Consider the following 12335-nt stretch of genomic DNA (forward strand, 5'->3'; position numbering starts at 1 on the left):
CAGTTTCTTAGTGTATTCAGTTGGTGCCCTTTATTCCCTGTGATTTCCTGTTTGTCATCTCAAGTCTTGGTGTTTAAGTACTGTAAATGTCATTTCCATTGATGGACATGAAGCACATTATTCTGGGCCCATTAATTGCAAACACAACCTCTTCTTTTTTGGATTCTGAGGATCATGACTGGGTTTCTTCTGCTGATGTCTTGCATTTTTTTTATTGAAGTATTTGTTTCCTCTGACCTTGCTTATAAAGCATTGACTAGAAAATTACAGTCTTCAGCACAGTTCTGGATTGACAAATGGTAGGTTAGTGGTGATTATCCATCTTTCCACTCTGCTAACCAGTCTTTTACTACTGCTCCCTTCCTATCCCTCCTACCCAATTTCAGGAAACTGGGAACAAGTGGTAGAAGTGCACGATGTTCCTTGAGGCTCATTTCCAATTCCTGGGCCCATCCATTTACACCAGGAAGTTTTTATGGGTGTCGTTTTTGGCAGGGGTTTGCTGCTCTGAGTGTGGCACAGCTGCCTCTGCTGGGGCAGCTCCTTCTCCCAGGGGGAATTGCTGCACTTCCATCTTGCTGGGTTTGCTGTGCCATCAGCCAGAGCACTAGAGATGCAGGGTATCAATGCTCAAGAGCATTAAGATATCTTACAGGATCAGCTGAATGACCTTGAGAACTGGAACAGAAAATCAACTTAAAACAGTTTGTGTGAAAAGCCATTTATTTGAGGACTAATAAAAAACAACCTTCTGCTCTAAAGTGGATGCTCATTAGTGACTGAAGAGTTGGAGGGTTTTAATCATGCTTTAATCAGCTAGTATATGATAAAAACATCAAGCTATGTGAGGCAAGGTATTTCTAGTGTAGCTATACAAGTGCCACAGCATTATATAAGCCTCTGCTGTGAGATCTCATCTCGAATGCTATGTACAGCTCTGGCCTGCAATGTGGAGAGGCAAAAAAGAAACTCAGCTGGGGCGAGTACAGAGGAGGACTACACTGCTGAGTAGGAGAATGAGGATCTTTTTTAGGAGGGGCCTGGAAGAGCTAATATAGCAGAATGAATCCTGAGAGGGGCATATGATTTCCCACTTATATAAAAGATAAATACCTCTCTCTATCTTGCCTTCCTTCCCCTGATCATAGGCTGGGACTGCTGAAGGTACCTGGTTAATAAATTGTTTGTTAATCCCAGGAAAGTGAGGGCGAGGAAGCTGTGGAGGTGTCTCCATTCTCCTTGCACCTCCCTGCCAGCTGACCACCACAGCCATCCAAACCCTGCAGCCACTGGCAGGAGCTGTGGAAAACTTCACAAAGGCTCTGGGCTCTTCTGACCATGCTAATTAAGTGGACTCACAATGCTAATTTGGATTATTGGCAAACAAGCCTGTGCCTTCCTTCCCCTCATCATAAATCTCCCCTGCTGCCACCCAGGTTATTCTGCATGGCTTCAGCCATTACCTGGCCCTGAATATGTATTTGCTCAATGGAAATGGTTCTGGAATTGTTCATAACTAGATCTCTGTGAGGTGAGGATTCCTGTGGCTGCTCTTGTTTTGCTTTAAATTAAATGTACACAGCAGAGATGAAGCTGGGAGGCTGCTGGTTTGGAAACAGGCAGGTGCCAAGGCAATTACAGGAGAACATCAAGTTGTGCATGGCTGGGGGAAGATCTGGAGCGTGCTCGGCCAGGCCATGTTCAGGTAGTTTTGCTGTTTGTCTTAATTCCCTCTGGTGGGATTGAGCTGTGTTTTCACCAGGTGTGAATTTTAAATGAGTTGTTAGTGACCCTTTACGAGTCCCTGGAGGGGAGGTTCTGTTCGAGCCAGGCTGAGATTTTTAAGATGCATCAGGTGGTTTGTTGTTTGTTTGGGGTTTTTTTTTTTGTCCCAGAAGTCAAGCTTGTGGCAGCAATACATTCCCAGAGCCGTTGTAAGGAATAAACGGTGGTGTTGGATGGATCGGGAGTGAGTGGCTGCTCTGTGCTGTGTGTGTGCTCTGCCTGGCAGCTGGCATGAGTGAGTGTGTGTGGGCTCTGTGTTCCAGCACCACGGGATTGTCCTTTTAGTGCAACCAGGGTGAGAGTGGAAGCTGCTGAGTCTGATCTTTTCATTCCTAATTCCTGGTGGTATTTACATTTGCTGCCCAAGGTGCAGCACAACATCTCAGGGGGGGAACAGTAACTTTCCTTCTGGGTCCTTTTTTTGTCCCCTTTCCTTTGGCCTCCTTATTTTCCAGCCTTTTTAACAAATGGCCACTTTGGAGAAGAGTGGCCACCCCACAAGGCTTCTCCCTCAGCCCCCAGGGCTGCTGGGGAGGCTCAGATGGCAAAGAAAGGGAAATTTCACATCACTTTGATATAAAAGGCTTAGGAAAAACGTGAAATGGAGTGGGCTGCCTGCTTCCAAAGCCTGTGTTCATGGGAAGGAGTGGTCTGCAGCATATTAGGCATTATAAATACTGGAGTAGTGCAGTAAATATCAGTAATCTTATTACAGGGAGTGGAAATTCTCTTTAATATATTATCTGTGAGGATGCAAGAGGCCCACAGACCTTCTCGCAGTTTTTAAAGTCTGTTTTTCATGTTTACATTTTTGCATTTCAATCATATGCATATTTAAAAAAAAAAAAAAGTAGTTTGGATCGCCAGATGGATTTTTCATGAGGTCTGTTATGCATTTTTCTGTGTATTTTATTTGGATATTTAGGTGTCTGTGTTTGGGGGGTAGGGTGTTGTTTGTTTTTAGTTTTTTTCCTGTTTATATTGCATTGATTTGTTGTTAAATTCAGCCTCTGTGCCATGCCAAAAGCGTGCCTTTGGGAGTGTTCCTCAGCTGTTTGTTGTGCTTTTCTTTTTTCCCATCCTTGTAAGTTATTTAAAATAAACTGGACACTTCCACAGGCTTTTTTTCTTTTTAATTTGTCCCAAACATTTTGCCCTTTAAAAGGAGATTTTAAACAACAACAACAACAAAATTAAAAATTAACAAAACCAAAATAAGATCACCATCCTGATCTCCTTTTTTGTTGCCTGATGAAATTTTCTTTAAGGTCCCACATGAGGATGTTGCCTCTCATGGGGATGTAATTCCCAGGGATAGCCCAGGTTGGGATAAAGGCACTTGGGAGGCTGCAGTGCAGAGGATGCACCAGAAATGGGCTCTGTTCTGAGAGTTTATCCTCGGGAAAGTTGGCAGAGCAGAGCTGGTTGCTGGTTTATCTGATGGAGAAATGAAAGATGTGAACATTTGTCATGTCCACTCTGACATCACCGCTGAGCAATTAAGGGGAAGAAATCTAATTTTTTCTGCCATCAGTTTAGCTCTCGGAATTCCCTCATGGCTTATTGTACAAAAGGCTGAAAAATAAGAGTAATAATCCGATTTTTGTCTGTTTCCAGTGTTTTATGTTTTCCATTAAAGCCTTGCTGCTATGCTGCACTGACTTCTTGAACTGCAGGATCAAAAAATACTCCTGCCTTTGTTTTTGGTGAAGACCGACTCTGAAAAGGATAAATATTATTGATTGAGGTATTTAATACACTAATGAAACCCACAATTATTGACTGGGTAATTAATATACTGTCTAAAAGTAAAGTTTGACAGCGCATATAGAAAAGCGATATTGACTCGGGCTCCTTTGGCAAGGAGCCTCGCAGGTTTTTATTTATAGACACTGAAACACGTTCTCCAAGTAATGATTCAATCCCACTTTGTGCTTGCCACAAGCTAGAAGCCTGCCCTTCTTCTTGCTGACTGTAAGGCTTTCACATTAGCTGTGGGGAAGGAGAATTTTCAGCCTTCAGCCTCGCTGCTCCTGTGTTGGGTTTTGGGGCTGGAGCTGCTCTGTGTGCTCTGCTATTTATTGCAGGGTTTTCCAAGGAGATTTCTGGGTTTTGTGAGCGAGTTTTGAGGGGTTTTTTTAACTTGTTTTTGGGTTTGTTAACCTTGGTGAGTGGTGAAAGCCTGGGAGACAGCTTGGTGGAGCTGGGAGGGATCCATTGGACAGAGTTTTCTCAGCAAAGCTGCATTTTTGTTCTGGAAGCATCTTACGGGGCAAATACTCTGCTTTAGGCTCAAGGTGATACATGGTTTTGCTCTCAGCTTAAGTGGCCTTTCCTAAGCCCAGCAGCAAGATTAATCTTTCCCCTGGACTGACAGGTATCTGCAGCCTGAGGTGTGTTCTTGTCTGATTCCAGGGTTTGGTGATGCTCACACATCTCCTTTAGCCCTGCTGCTCTTCCCCCTGCAGCCCAGCCTTGTGTTCTTTGCTGCTGCTGCTGCTCAGGTTGCCAGAGACTGCATTTAGATTGCCAGGAAGCTGAAGCTGCATTTATAAATGGCTTTAAGTTGTTCGTGTGCCCCTGTGAAATGTTAAACTTCTTAGCACCAGGTGAAGTTATTTACATCCAGCTCAGAAGCTGATAATGAAGGTTTTTTTAGATTTCAAGTGATTTTAAAAAAAACTTCCAAATCCCAAGTGTATCAGCTATGTGGTAATTGGAGCTTGTGCTGTCATTAAAAATGACAGCTTTCTCCAAAAACATTCTTAGTGCTTGTAAAATGCAGCTAACATAACCTATATTTAACTTGTATTAGCTAGAATTTCCTTTCTGTGCTTGCTTACTTTCAGAGCTTTGGTGTGAATACCAAGGTCCTGCTCTATTCCTCAACCACGAATTATTTTACCTGGTTGGAAGAATAGAAAGCTTTCAACCAGGGTTGGGCAGAGGATATCTCTATGATTTTTCCCCATAGAAATTTGGTATATTTTTTCCCTAACCAGCAAGCAGAAGCCATTCTTTGGACAGAAAGAAACATTAAGCTCTAATGTGTGTGACAAGAAAGCCCAAGGTTGCTAAAGTGTGGGACAAAGCTCCTGTTCCTTAACCTCCTGAACAGCTCTTTTTTTTTTTTCTTTTTTTTCCCTTTTTTTTTTGTCCCTCTGTGGTCAGTCAAAAACATTTGCATGTGGAATCGTTAAGGCTCTGTCCCATAATTGAGATGCTGGGTGGCAATCTGCTCCCCTCCTCCGCCTGGAAGTGTTCCACACAGAGCCCTCTAATTAAACAGAAAATGGTTTGTCATGTGTAACTGCCTCTTCTGAATGTAACAAACTCATTTCAAGAGATGCCAACACCATCTTTATAGCTGTTTTAATAATCTTCTCTTGAATCAGAGAGGGCTCTAACCTCGTATTTCACTTCACCAGCTGTTTATTTTGCTGTTTGCTTGTTGATTTTTTGGGTTGTTTTTATTTTTTCCCTTGCACTGCGAATGTGTAGACTCTTTTTTTTTTCTTTTTTTTTTTTTCTGTGTGTGTGTGGAAATCCTCATTAAGAGTAACTGAGTTGAAGCCTGTGAAACAGTCAGTTAGGGCTGAGGCTTTTAAGCTTTACTATTTACAGTGGGAGCACGTGCAGGCTTTGGGCTCCGAGCTCTGTCAATCACGGGGTGGGAGCCCAAAAAATCTCCACTGCCAGCCCCGTTTTGCTGGGGAATGGAGGTGTTTAGGCACTTTCCAGGGCTGACATCTATTTTGCAGACAGATGTGCATGCCACAGCCACCCTCCACACACGCCTGTAATAGAAACCATTAGCTCCCCGCTCCCCCAGCGCGGGGGAGAGCTGCAGTGTGTTCTTAATGCATGAAGTGTGGTCTGGGTAGGACACAAATAGTGTAGCAGATTACCAGGTGAAATTGGCTTTTACCTCTCCCCCATCCTTCTCAGACACTTGCCTGCCAAACTTCAGCTTTTAAGTCGGTGCTCAAAGAAATTCTCCCTGTGTAAAAGGCCTCTTGCTGTCTTTTAAATTGGCTAATGTTTGGCAGAAAATCCGAATAGCGGGTACAGTTATTTAGTGCCTTCATTACTTACTGCCTGGAGACTTTCTCTGATATTAGTGGCTCCTGTTTATTCAGAGTGTGCTCATGTCTGCCTCTCTCTCCTGACAGCCCTTTTAGGTAAGGGAGGGCCTGGAGAGGATCAGGGTGCTGTGGTACAGCTCTCTGTCCTGGGACAGCACTTTTTCCTTGGACAGCTCCCATCTCCTGTGCTGGAAACCCAGACCCTGCCTGGTTGTAACACTGGTTAGATGAGGAGCAGTGTTCTCCCAGCAAGCCACGTTGTTAACATCCAGCTGGGATGTGAAAATCACTTCTAGGTTTATGTCTCTAAATATTGCGAGTATGATGCCACCATCTTCAAAAAGGGAAGGAACAGCAAGCTGACTCCTGTCAGTTTGTTAGAGCATATTTATAACTCAAATGCTAATTCCTGCTCTTGACTCATAATAGCTTCTGAATTCTGAATCTTTAAATTCCGGATCTCGTGTTTTGAGGTTAATCCATTCAGATAGATCGGGAAGCAGAATTTATAATTTGGAGAAGTAATGTCAGTCCTTCTTTGCTTCAGTCAGTCAGTCCATGCTGGCTATAGGTCCCACCAGCAAGCCACTGTTTGACCCTTCCTTATAGACTAGTCAAACCCAACATGTTCATTTTGTCTGACTTCATCCTGCTGTTCCCTTCATACTCATACCTTGGCCCATAAGCTTAAGAGTCACAGGAGCTGGCTGTCAGCACACTTGCCTGATTCTGATTTAACTCATTCAGCTTATTGTGAGCCTTAACCTATTTTCTGTGCTGTCTCCAAGTGTACAGCTTCTGCAAAGAGATTAATAATTCAAAAAAAATATATCTTTAGTCTTCAAACCTCTCCCAGGCAGCGGTGCAGACTTAGAGGGTTTGAAGAAAGGAGTGGCATTAATATCCCACCTATCAGTGGACATGGTCTTTAGCATCAGCCCTTAAGCCAGCCTTTGCAGTCAGAGCCTGTGTCACCACAGCTCCTGGCTGATGCTAAAGCTCCAGGAGCTGCCTTCACCTTGTAGAAAGCTTTGCTTGACTTGCTCTCATTATACCCTGGTGTTGTGAAGGATTTTGGGGAGAGCGTGCTCACTGCCAAGAGAGATTGAAGGAAAAGAGTATAGCTGTGTTTTGATTTAGAATTTTAATTACTCTGCTTGGAAACAAATGCAAAAAGATAAAGCAGTTTGAAGGTGAATTTCCTTTTGAAATTAAAACTTAGTGTCTGATGGGTAGGTTTGTTTTTTTCCCCCTCCTCAGTTAACAAAGCTGGTGAAAGATCACAGCATTGTAATGGTCCTGTTAGTGTCATTTCCTCTGATTAATGGGATGTCATCTGGTGTTAATGACTGGTCCAGTCCTCAAGCACCAAGCTCTTCCCATGCTTTGCTCCTCTTCCTTGAGCATTTTGAGGACATTGGGGATCTCAGAGCAGGAGATGAGCCACGTCCCTTCTCCCAGCTCAGGCTTCTCATTGAATTTACCAAACCTGAGGTGGTTGATTTAGCATTCCCCCTCAAGGGATGCTCCTGAAAATAAACTTTAGACTCTGCTTACACACCTTAGTTTATTGTGGTGGGTGCTAAGTGCTTACAGGGGGGGCATTCATCCCAATTGAAGCCTGCAGAACACGGTGTGCCAGCTGTGTGTGACTGCTCCCATAAATCCCCCTTCCAGGAGTTCCTGGCTGTGCACTTTATAAGTAGGCTTGTAGCAAACACCTTGCAATACATATTCATTATTTCAGCTTTGCCTAATGCATAAGGGCTTGGGGATGGGGGGAGAAGGAAGTGGCTTCTTCTCACCAATTTATGTTCCCTGAGCTAATCCGCCTCCCCCTGCTTGGCACCGTTAACTTTTAGTTGCAATATTTTGTGTCTCGCAGAAGCAAGTTTTAATTGCACCACAGAAGTCCCTCTCTGCCAATAGTTCATTAGACTTCATGAATGCTCCAACTGAAGAATGGTCTCTCTGGATTAGCATCATCTTCCAGCACACCCGTCCTGCTGGATGGCTGTCAGGTGAATTTGATAAAAGAGTATTTCTGAACAGAGCCAAAAAAGTACTGGGGGTGAGATGCAACAACCTACAGGCTTCCCAGACAAATGAGCAGAAACCAGGGAAAGCCATAATTCTGCATTCAGGACGTCACAGGCATGGCAGGAGCTTTGGAAGGCCTAGATTAAAAGGGAGCTATTTTTCTTCTGGAAATGGGAAGAAGGGATTTGGTGCCAGTCAGAAGCAAAGCCTCCCCGAATCAGGCAGGAAGCAAAATTCACTGCAACAGTTCCTGCCCGAGCTGAGAGCAGCTGCAGTGCCTGATCAATAGGCAGGATCCAGAGGTGCAGGCAGGAGCATCTCTAATGTGCCCACACTAATTAACTCTGAATTAGCAGGTGTCTGTGTGAAACCTTTCGATGATCATCCCAGGGTTTAGCAAGCACTTCTGTGCAGCAAAGTGCTGCCTGGGCTCTTCCTCTCCACAAAGCTGTTAGTGACCCTGGCTTGCATTGGTGGGGTAAGTGAGCTCCATGCTGCTGCTAAAGCTGAAGGTGATCCAGCAGTGCAGCCACTGGAATAACCCTTGGAAATAGGGTTTAGGCTATAAACCTTGTTTCAGCTATCTCATAAGAGCTGCTCATCCTGGCAGATAAGTCATGGTGTGCCTGCCTTTAAAAAATGACTGGCTCAGCTATTGTCTGCATAAAATCACCTTTGTTTATAGTGCATTTTTTTTCCTAATGGCTCGAGCAGCAGAGTAAAATTTAAATAAGTAATTATTGTGCAGGAGGCACACGCTAAATGGAATGGTTTCCCTGGCTGCTCTGCCCTTTTGGCTGCACTCTGAGCACAAGGCAACTCCCTTGGTGATCAGGTGGGTTCGACCAGGCAGCTTCTGGCAGCTCCTGCACCTCTGCTGCAGGAGCTCAACATCTGCCTGAGCAAATCAGCCAAATCATTGGTGCAGCCCAAGGAAGACTCTAAAATCTGAAAGATTTTTTGGTTTATTTTTTGTGAGGATTATGTGGGGGATTTTTTTGGGTTTTTTTTTTCTTTTTTTTTTGGTTGGTTGCTGGTTTTTTGTGGGGATTTTTTTTTGCAACTGAGAAAGGCAAGAAGCACAGAGCCCGGGTTTGGGTTTTTCCCCCCAATAACTCGATGTCCCTCCACAGAGTGGCCCTTCAGAAAGCCACCAGCACTTCTTCCGGGGCCAGCAGGTGGAGCTTGAAGAATAGCATCAATATCCAACCCCATTTGAGCCAGAGCCCATTGAGTGGGAACTATCTGTGCTGAAATCCTGATTGAATAAAAATTGTTCATTATGCAAACTGTCTGGTTCAGTACACAGAGGCAGCCCCCAGGCACAGACCCCAAGTAGCTGCTTTCTCTTTCCCCAGATTAAAACATATGAACTGCTTTGATGTAATCTTATAACAAAGCCTAATGGACATTTTATATCCTCTGAAGTTGACTGTCATTTCTCATTGCTCTGCTTCCTCTGGCCTATTAATACTCCAACCCAGGGAGTGATTTGGGCTCTTTTTCCTCGCAAATACGGTACATTTCCCATCCATATTTAAGTTTTTTTTATTTATGTTTAAATACTGTTAGATTACATTACAGTATGTTTAATCCCTTGTTTTTTCCATAGCTATTTATCATTTTAATGGAATGCTGCAGAATATTACATTGTGCAATGTGTTTAAATTGATAAATTGTATTAGAAAAATATTGGATAGGATTTTTAATGGTAAGTGGGGCTTTAGTAGATATATTTTCTCATTAGTAGAGTAACTGCACACAGACTGCATGAGGCTGGAATGTTAAGGATTTTGGGATAAGCTATATTTATGACTTATTTGACTAATTAAGGCACAATTTTATCATAAAGTTTTTCCTAGACTTTGCTGAGCAGGATGAAGGAGGAAAAGTTGCCCCAGTGCAGTTACTCTACAACATCAGTTGCCATAACAACTTCATGCAATACTATATTTTTACTTGAAATTCCTTTTAAGACTCAGTTGCTGTAATAATTTGTTTCAGCTGCTAAAAGGCATGTTTCTCTTTGTGGTGGTTTCAAGGCTCTCATTACAGTAACAAAAAAGTGGTTGTGTTAATATAGACTCTTTTCATTTCAACATATGCAAAAGTTCAATAGACTCCAAAAATAGAATTAAAGGGTGGAGGTGATGAATCTGCTATAAAATCTCTCCCAGTCTTTGGGAAAGAGGAATGGGTTTAGCTAGTGAAGGTGAACTTTATTAACAGCCTTATGGAGGGATGCTGCTGTTACTCCCTACCTGTAATTATTGCACCCAATGGGAAGCTAAAACTGTAACTTCATGTGGTGCCTCCCTCTGCCACACATCACACCCTGCAACTTCCACCAGAGATGGGGAATGTGTTTGCTGTCCTAAAGAGCTGAACCATCAGCCAGTCACCTTTCCAGGGATGCTGCTGCTGTTTTGTGGAGCTGGTCCCAAAGTTTTTGTTCAGGAGCATCAGCTCCTCCTGATCTATCTGCACCCTTAAAATTCATTAAATAATCACCTCACACGAACGTGTATTGTCTAGGTTTTAGCCATGGGCATGCTGAAAGTGTAAAAACAATTTTCAGGCAGCCTGGAGCATCATCTGATTTTTGATCCTGATGTTAATTCAGCGGAAGGCGAGGAGTGCATGATAAGAAAGTTCTCACTTTTATTTTTAACCCTTTCCCCTAACTTTGGTGGTTGTTTCTTTCTTCCAGGAACACGCTGTGCTGGAGCAGCCCCTGCCCATTGAGCCAGCCTTGTGCTGTTTTAAATCCCCCATCTGGCTTCTGGCATCTCACGGTGCAGGCAGCGATTCCTCGAGCAAGTTCTTGTTCTAGTTCAGCATATGGACCCTGCTTCTACTGGTGCCAGGCAAATAACAAAGTTTTTAGCTATTTGGTTAATTGAGACAGTCAAAATACAGCTTTTTTTGGATCATCTCCAGGTTTCTCAGGTCCATGGAGCAAGAGGAGGAGATGTCCTGATGGCTTTCCCAGATGTTTTTTCTCCTAGGGAGGATGAGGAGGCAGGAGCTGAGCTGATGGTTTGATTTCAGTGTTCTTCAAGTGCCAAAGGATTGTGGCTTTTCTAACACAGCCCTTTTGGAGCAGGACTGAAGGTGACAAAACCACTTTTCTTCCAGGGCAGAACCAGTGTTTCCTTTCTGGAGCTGGGGGGATGCAGAGAGCCCAAACCCTCCTTTCCTCCCCGGTTCCAGAATATGGAGAGGATTTACCCTCACTGCGGGAAGGAGAAAACACCAAACTCCTTAAAATCTGTGATTATCCCTCCCCTCCATGTCTTTGACAGGATTCTGCCTCTGCTCTGCCATTTTACAGCTCTCCAGCTGGATCTCAGTCTTCCAATACATTTATGACTCTGCTGCTTTTTCCTGCATTCTGGTCTTTTTTGTTCCACCCTTTCCTAACCCTGATTCTCTCTGCTGAGTGAAAAAGGTTAAAATGGTTGGGTTTTGCATCTCTTCTCTCTGTCCAGTTCCTACCACGACCCCTGGATTTTTAATAGCAGTGGAAATTATGGTCATTTAATGCAGCCCCCTGCCTGCAGCAAAATCTTCATCAAGGTTTTCCTGCCGCCTCCCTCAGGCAGCTCATCTTGTTGTTTAATTGTCTTTAAGCATTCTCACAGCTTCAGATTTTAACTGTATTTCCCTCAAACTGTGTAACTGTGGCTGAGTTTTGTGGCTCAGGAGAGTGACCCCTTTACAACTTGGTGTCTGTCAGCCCCGGCTGTGAAATTTGGGCTGGGCAAATTATTTTGGGTGAGTAGAGATGATAGAAAAGGGCATGTCTCACCATGAAAGATGAATCATCCCTTTGCCTTTTACTCCTTGTTGTAGTAACATTATTCCTGAGGAATTTTTTTGCTGTTTATGTGATTGTCAGATGTGATTCCATCAGAATTACAAAGGAATTCAGCACGAATTAGTGGCCACTTAACGTTACAGAAAGCTGCGATGTAAATGTACTCCATGATCTCATCTACAAGTCAGTCCTTAGCGGATGCTTCAAGGTAGATTTTTTTCCTAAAGTGGTCATAAATTGCAACCAGTCATTGGACTCCCTCCAGTCCTAGAGCAATTACTGGGCCAGTTCAGCTGAAGGGTTTGATCAGGTGTTTTACTAGCAGGATTTTATTTCACTAAATGAACATCTCCTGAAGAACCGGGAATGTAATATTTACACCTTAAAGTGCTGCTGTAATGGCGCTGCATTTAACTTCACTAGGAGACCAGGAATCCTGTGGTAAAATGCCTGATAACTGCTGCATTTACCAGGGGGATGAATTTATAGCATTTGAATTCCTCCGGCAGAACAAAGGGCTGTATTATGAAAGGACCCTCTTCTCCCTAACAAAAGCTCTGAGCCAAGTCCTGTTTCCTTCTCTAGGAGACAGTCGTGGTGTTGCT

This window comes from Zonotrichia leucophrys, chromosome 19 (genome assembly GCF_028769735.1).
Source record: "Zonotrichia leucophrys gambelii isolate GWCS_2022_RI chromosome 19, RI_Zleu_2.0, whole genome shotgun sequence".
In the NCBI taxonomy this organism is placed as follows: Eukaryota; Metazoa; Chordata; class Aves; order Passeriformes; family Passerellidae; genus Zonotrichia; species Zonotrichia leucophrys.